Source organism: Saccostrea cucullata, unplaced genomic scaffold (genome assembly GCF_032062105.1).
Source record: "Saccostrea cucullata isolate Sc308-1 unplaced genomic scaffold, CSIRO_AGI_Scuc_v1 ctg17102, whole genome shotgun sequence".
NCBI lineage: Eukaryota > Metazoa > Mollusca > Bivalvia > Ostreida > Ostreidae > Saccostrea > Saccostrea cuccullata.
Window position 1 is genome coordinate 1,788 of NW_026934177.1, and position 8,308 is coordinate 10,095.

At 35.9% G+C, this 8,308-nt stretch overlaps 1 pseudogene; it reads left to right on the top strand.

The window, feature by feature from the left end:
- The first annotated feature begins 281 nt into the window (after positions 1-281).
- Positions 282-7,897, top strand: LOC134240077 (zygotic DNA replication licensing factor mcm3-like; annotated as a pseudogene).
- Positions 7,898-8,308: the final 411 nt, after the last annotated feature.

The window sequence follows — 8,308 nt, forward strand, 5'->3', positions numbered from 1 at the left end:
AGCGTTGTCTGAATGTGCTAGTTAGAAATGTTAATATACGAGACATTTAGCGATGTACTTGAATTAGCGGACCCTGCTTTCCGCCAAAATCGCAAAATAGAATACACAGCTAAATGTAATACGTTTACAGTATTAGTTAGAATCATATACAGTTATCACTGAGCCACACAAGTCAAAAAGCTGAAAAACCTGTGTATATTTATGTGAAAAGCATGATTTATTTATCATTGTTTACATGATGGAAATAATATGACATGATTTTGTGTTTGCATTTCAGCTTGCTGAATGACTCATTTGAAGAGCTTGTGGCTTTTCAGAAAGCATTAAAAGAATTTGTGGCTTCAGCAGACCCAGTATACAGCAAACAACATGAGGAATTTTTCATTGGATTCGAGGGAAGGTATGGGCAAATTCAATGAAGGCTAACATACTCGAATTTTGTTATCTTGGTGGCAATGGGGCAGGAAGAAGAATTCAGTATTTGAGATATTGAGGTTAAAATACAAAAGGATTGAAAGGAACAATAGTTGAAACTTCCAACTCACTTCAATCACGTTAATTGTTTTCAGGACATTAGATGTTTCTCTGGATAAGAAAATACGTTATTTTTCAGAATGAATTTTTAGATAAATTTTTCAAAAAATTTCAATGGAAATAATCTTTTAAAAATAAAAATTCTTTAAATTCCTAGCTTCGGTGCAAAACATGTGACTCCAAGAACAATGACATCCAGTTACCTTGGCAACATGGTCTGTTTGGAAGGAATAGTCACTAAATGTAAGATTATTCAAGTCTTTTTTTTTTTTATATAAATTGTAATTTTTTGATTATCGGAAATGTTCCAGCGTGCAAGTCATTTATATTTGTTAACTCATTAAGAAAGTGCCACCTCTTATATGCAAATGATACGTTTGTCTCCTAAGTGTTACAAATTTGTGACATCATGTTGGGTGACTTTGTAGGTTCCTTGATCCGCCCAAAGGTGGTGAGAAGTGTGCATTTTTGCCCAGCCACAAAGAAAACGATGGAGAGACGATACACTGACTTGACATCTCTGGATGCCTTCCCAAGTGCTGCAGCTTACCCTACCAAGGTGAGTCTAGGTCCTATGAAGGCAGGTCTGATCCCTGAATTAGTCAGAGCTGGTCTCAATTTGTAAAGATAAGTCTGTCACAATTGCTTGACAAGTCTTTTTTTGTATGAAAACCAATCTTTTATCCTTATAATGTCAATCTAGGACCTTTCTTCTTGTGAAAGTCATTTATTAATGAAAAAAATATTTTTCATAAATTTTTAAAGTGCATTGTTAATGTGTTTCTTAACAAATACAGTATCTGTTTTATTTGTCTGACATAGGTACTGTGTAGTCATTTTGCTGTGTTGATGTTTCCATTTGTTTTTTCTGATTAAAATATTTGATGACGAGAAATGTATCTAAATTAAGACTTTTATCTTTGTTATAAATTTCTATCCTCCATCATTTGGTCTACTGAAGAGATATTTCTATTCTCTATCCAAAATATCTGGCCTTCCTAATGCTTTCATAAAAGATTAAATATGAACAAAAACTGACCTGTTTGTATGAAGGATGAGGAAGGTAACCTGCTGGAGACGGAGTATGGACTGTCAGCTTACAAGGACCACCAGACATTCAGTATTCAGGAGATGCCGGAGAAAGCCCCCGCTGGACAGCTCCCGCGTTCAGTGGACATCGTAGCTGACAACGATCTGGTGGACGCTTGTAAGGTGAGTACTGCAGCTGGGAGATTTTATCAGATGGACAGATAGACCAGAAAAACTTTGCTTGTATGTATCACAGATTGAAGACGATTGATTTATTGATTTTGTTGCTGCTGCTGTTGTTGATTGCTATGTTTCTATCATTCTTTATCATTCTTTACTCATTTAATATTTTGATGAAATTTAATCTTTCTCTGACAATGGTCTGTTACAGCCAGGGGACAGAGTTCAGGTGATAGGCATGTACAGGTGTATGCCTGGTAAAAGGAATGGATTTACAACAGGTACATTCAGGTAAGACATGGTAGTAGACACAAACCAAATTCTCTTGTGTTATGATATAGTAGTAAGTTATGTTTGATCGAAAAATTTGATTTAAATTGAACTTTGTGTTTTGCAGAACTATTCTGATTGCTAACAATATTCAGCTTCTGAGTAAAGAAGTTACACCATCGTTTTCTGCAGAGGATGTTTCCAAGATCAAAAAGTTTGGTAAACAAAAGAACGTGGTAAGTTGAAAAAGAGGGCTAATTACTTCAAATTAAGTTTTCTTAAAATTGTTAAGGATAAATGCACAGGGTTGTCCCTAAGAATTGAAATAGCAAGAGACTATAAAAAGTACATTGAAAGGGTGTTGGGTTCTTTTCCTAGAAGGAGGTTGAGAATAACTGGAGGATAACATCATTATAGGTGGGGAATTTCCCCTTGCCACCTGGTCTTAGAGGCAACCTTGATATCTGATTCATCTTACTATTTTAGTATAAGATTTTATTACACACTTAGTAATAAATACAGGTTTTTTGCATATGCGATATGGCTGACGTCACAATAGCCGTATCAACCCTGCAGGGCTGATATGGATTTGCGGGGCTGATATCCGTATCAGCCCTGCAAATCCATATCAGCCCTGCAGGGCTGATACGGCTATTGTGACGTCAATATCACACCCTTAGTAAATTAAACCACAATAACAGTACTTGTACTCATACACAATTTTTGGTGGGTTCATATTCTCTTAATTTTAACTTTTTGAAAATAAGGTTAATCTTAATTTACAAATACATGTAATACTATAGAATATTTTCAAATCACGGATCAAGTGCATTGAAATAGAAATAGAAACAAACCCAAATCTTATGAGACATTAGACTATGTACATGTATGTAAGAAGTCCATGCATGATTATTTACTTATTTTCTTCTCAACTGTATTTTATTACTAAGTATGTAATAAATATAATAAAACATACCCTTTTCCACATCACATCCTGTATCAGCCCTCGACCAATATCAGCCCTCGGGCCTTCGGCCCTCTGGCTGATATTGGTGTCTCGGGCTGATACAGGATGTGATATGGAAAAGGGTATGTATTATTCTCTATATATAGCAAGATTAAATTCTGAGTTTTCCAAAATTAAGTTCTACAAATGCTGAACAATAAATTGATATTAATTGTAGGATGTATTTGATGTTTTGGGACGATCCTTGGCACCCTCCATCCATGGCCATGAGTACATCAAGAAAGCTGTTCTGTGTATGTTACTGGGAGGAACAGAGAAAGTATTGGCTAATGGTTCCAGAATAAGAGGGTCAGTCATACATAATCGATTCTGTTGTCACTTACTGTAGATACCTAATAATATCAGCATAATTTCGCGAGAAGCATCACTCGCGAAATCACATTACTCGTTTTTATTTTTATGGCATTGAAATCCATGTAAATTCTGTCGATCAGCCGTCCATTCGCGAAGTATTATTCTCGAGATTTGACGTTAAAGGGCTAGTTCGCGATAAAAAGTACTCGCAAAAAATAAGGAATCTACAGTATTTAGACTTCCGGAATGCAATCTCCTGTACATATACTAGTGATTGATAAACAGGGGGGTATTTTTTTACAGCGACATCAATGTGTTATTGATTGGGGATCCTTCTGTTGCTAAATCCCAGATGCTGCGGTATGTTCTACACACAGCACCGAGAGCCATACCCACCACTGGAAGAGGCTCCTCGGGGGTCGGTCTCACTGCAGCGGTCACCACTGACCAAGAAACAGGCAAGTTCTGACTACTTCATAGGTTTTAGCCTCTAATATTATGTTTGATGTTTTGATGTAGTCCTGCATTGGATGTTTTGATCTTGTCCTGCTTTGGATGCTTCACTTGAAGAATGCATACAAAATGTATATGTTATATTTTAAAGATCAGGATCTTGTTTTTGAAGCAGCTTCAATCCTGATGGATAATCTTTGCTATAACATTTTTCACACAGGAGAGAGACGTCTTGAAGCAGGAGCCATGGTTTTGGCTGACAGAGGGGTGGTATGTATTGACGAGTTTGATAAAATGTCTGACATTGATCGTACCGCTATACATGAGGTGATGGAGCAGGGACGAGTCACGATTGCCAAGGCTGGGATACATGCCAAACTGAATGCCAGATGTAGTGTGCTGGCTGCCGCTAATCCTGTCTATGGAAGAGTGAGTATTATGGAAGATAAGGGTAAAAAATTACATTGGGGCAGAAATTTCAATTAAAAAAGGTTTTCGTATATTCTGCCCCTTTAGGTAACTGTAGAAAAAAGTTATTATAAGGAACATACATGTATTTATGCAAAGTCTGAAGCCACTTAACAATTCTGATCACATCTGCTCTTTTGTCTTAGGTAATTTCTTATGTGTGATGTACATGTACATGTATGTATCGGATGTTTCAAGAATTTTTGGAGATTGAATATTATGTTTTTCTGATTTTCTCATTTCAGTATGATCAGTACAAGACTCCAATGGAGAACATAGGTCTTCAAGACTCCTTACTCTCACGTTTTGATCTTCTATTCATTGTCCTTGATAAGGCAAGTTATGAAAAAAATATCCATAGGGGAAAAAATTCAGTATGTAAGCAAAGAATAGTTATTTGTATAGAATGTCAACTTCAGACTTTCAGAAAACTGTACAACTGAATTGCTTCAATTAACAACATTAAAATTATTAATTAATATTTAAACTTTTCTGTTTTATAGATGGACCCTGAACATGACCGTATGATTTCTTTATGACCATGTGTTGAGGATGCACCAGTACCGTTGGGGAGCAGGATGGAGAGGGTAAGTGTCCAACTTTATGTCAGGTCTTGACAGGTGGCATGGTTGGTCATAAATAGAAGACCAATATGTCATATCCAAGATCATTATATTACCTGCATGTATTACAGGTGCTTGGAGTATTTGCTTGTCAAATTGAAAATAGAATTATTGTTATGTAATTTGGGGGGAAGGGGCTAATCTGTAAGATTTTATCCAAGTGATACACTTTACACAGAAAAGCAAGTTAATGTTGCAATATTTGAGTATTTTTACTTGGGAAGGTCAAGTCATGTCTTTAATGTAAAAGACATTTTTCGTATGCTTAGTTCTAGAATGCATTCATTTAAATACATGTACATTTTTACAGTACTACCATTTGGAAGTAATGTTGAGATTTTGGCGACATCTGACCCAAATGAAATCCTGAGGATACAGGAAACACCAATTTATGAAAAACATAACAAGGCATTGCATGGACCTAGTAAAGGCAAAAAGTGAGTTATTCTGAAACATAAACATTTAATTCCATAAAGAATTTCATGCATGAATTATATAAATTATAGAATATTTTACTCCAAACTAAATTTTAGGTTTTGTTCAAGTTAGGCAAAGAAATTGAAAGCTGCATAATACAAGAATTATTTAGTATTTACAGTGGACCCTCATTTATCCGGACGCTTTGGTTCCCAATCCATTTGTCCGGATAAGTGAAGCATCCGGATATCTGAATCACCAGTTAAACAAGACAAAATAGCATTTAAAAATTTCGTTCCGATGAAAAATCGTCCGGATACTGAAGCATCCGGATATCTGGCGTCCGGATATCTGAAGGTCCACTGTAATTTTATTTCTGTGCAGGGATAAGATTGTGAGCATGCCCTTCATGAGGAAATACATACATGTGGCCAAGGCCCTGAAACCAAACCTGACCCGGGAAGCTGCTGAACACATAGCAGAGGAGTACGCCAAGCTCCGCAGTCAGGATAACATGCAGAATGACAACATAGCCAGGGTAAGAGGAATGTCTGGGTACAAGTCTAAATTGCATTTAAAAGACACACTTGCTGGATTAGGTGGAAAGGGATTCTGTTAAAATCCACGATCATGGCTGTTTTTCTCTCTTGATTGGCACTAGTCTTATTTTAACAGCTTTAATTATCAGTTTGTGTTGCCATGTCTACAGTAATTTTACATAAAGATTAATATAGCTAGTATTGGAAATGAATGAAAGATGCATAAGATTAAGTGTATAAATTAAAGTTGATGGATTGTTTGTAGACCACGCCTGTGACCGCCCGTACCCTGGAGACAATGATCCGATTGTCCACAGCTCATGCCAAGTGTAGACTGTCTAAAACAGTGGACTTAGAAGATGCCCAGGCGGCTATTGAACTTATACAGTTTGCTTACTTTAAAAAGGTAACAAATAAAGCCATTACCTGAAAAATGCATTTCAGTGAAAATGTCTTCAAAGTCTAGCAATTGTTTATTATGTTAGAAACAATATATTTCATGGGAGATTTAGTTTTCCTCAATTTCTAGGGTTTCCATTGAAAAACCATCAAATTTAGAACCTTGGTGAATATTGCGCTATGAAATTGCGGCCCATGATTGAAATCCCTTATGACAATAACCAGATGAAAGACCTAACATGAATATTTCATTTATTAATGAATTGGTACCATTTATGTTCAAGTTAAATAATATTCCTTGTGTTTTACAATTCTTCAGGTGTTGGAGAAGAAGAAGAAAAGGAGACACAATTCTGAGGGGGACACAGAAGGGGAGAGCAGCCAGGATGAGGCACAGGATGAAGTGGATGGAGAGGTCCCCAAGAAAAAGAAACAGTGAGTCCCTCACTACATGTGTGTGGTAGGCTAAACCAACAGAGAAAACTGTAGCCAGTGTGGATCAAATTAGGATTGGAAAAAAAGAAACTTTCTTGTCCATTATTGTCATTATATCAGAATAAGATGGCCACCCAGTGTCATTACTAATGTGGATTTGAGTGATTATAAATAAATAGCCTTAAATATAGAAAAGTACTTGCTGAAGTTTTAAGATATTGGGTCTTTATTAGCTTCCTGAAATTTATGTAGGTTGAACATTATATTCTTTTTCTCAGGAGGAGAGCGGCCACTGAAAAGCACATACCAAGAAAGGAAGGAGATGAGGGCTATGATCCATATGACTTTGATGAGAGTGAAGCAACAGCTAGTGAAGGTGAGGGTCTGTCTTAATCATTGGTGGCTTCCTGATGTAGAGTTTGTCACTCTTGTTTTAAATATGTATATACACGTGTCTATAAAATAGCAGGGCATTAATTGATCTACTATCAATCTCCATGTACATGAATGCTTAATAGAGTACATGCAACCAATGCTCGGAAACCTCTTTAAATGAAGTGTGACACGATTCTTCGCAGAACAGGTTTATTTGGTAATTTTTTTTTTTTTTCAATTTTTACACATTTTACGGATACAAATGTGAATGTTATATTTTCATAGACACTATTTTACAGTTTTAATGTTGTTGTTTACTATTTGTTATCTTTCTTTACCTATGTGACCATATTGTAGATGAGTCTCAGCCTAAGAAAACCTCCAGAAAGAAGAAAGGGAAGGCATCTCAAGAGGAGTCAATGGACACTGATGCCCCTCCAGCAAAGGGAACCGCTGATATTGATGAGAAAAAGTAAGAACAAAAGTTTCTAGACACCAGGCATGTTATGGGCCCCAAACATTTGGAGAATGTATTTACATGTACTTTCATGGTATATATGGAACAGTCACAAGAAATGTTGAGGTAGAGTCGTGACGTTTACAGTTCCAGTGATCAAAGTTATAATATCATTTATTATTTGATTTCAGGATGAAAAACTTCAGAACGTCATTGTTAAACCTCTTCAAGTCGGAGCATGCCCAATCTGTGTCACTTGAAAAGGTTAAAGGTCAAATATCCAAAGACTATGGTGATGAATACTCTGAGGATGAAATATTTGGAGCAATCAACAAAATGATGGAAGCCAATCAAGTCATGCTGGCAGATGATGTCGTCTTCTTAATCTGATCTAAGACAATACAAATGTACTTCTAAAATCTAATTATTGGTTAATTTAAACTATTTTTCCTTCAGGTATTTGTGGTAGTGCAAGAAAAAAAAAAGTGCTGTTATCTTTTACGTAGACTGTAAGGTACATAAATCATTTTCTTTATTTTAAAAAAAATGATAAATAATGTAACAGGATTACAGCAGGGATGCATAAGATGAGAAGACATCTTCCATAAAAAGTTAATATTTATATTTCTCCCTGAATTTGAAATATAACAACTTTAAAATATGTACAGTACTCACCAAAAACATGCATATGTAATTGCATTTGAGAGGATGGTATTTCCTATGTACATGTATTCTTGTAATTCTGAAATTGCACTGGTTTACCAAGTAAAATAATCTACACATGTGACATTCGAGATCAGTTTAGAAA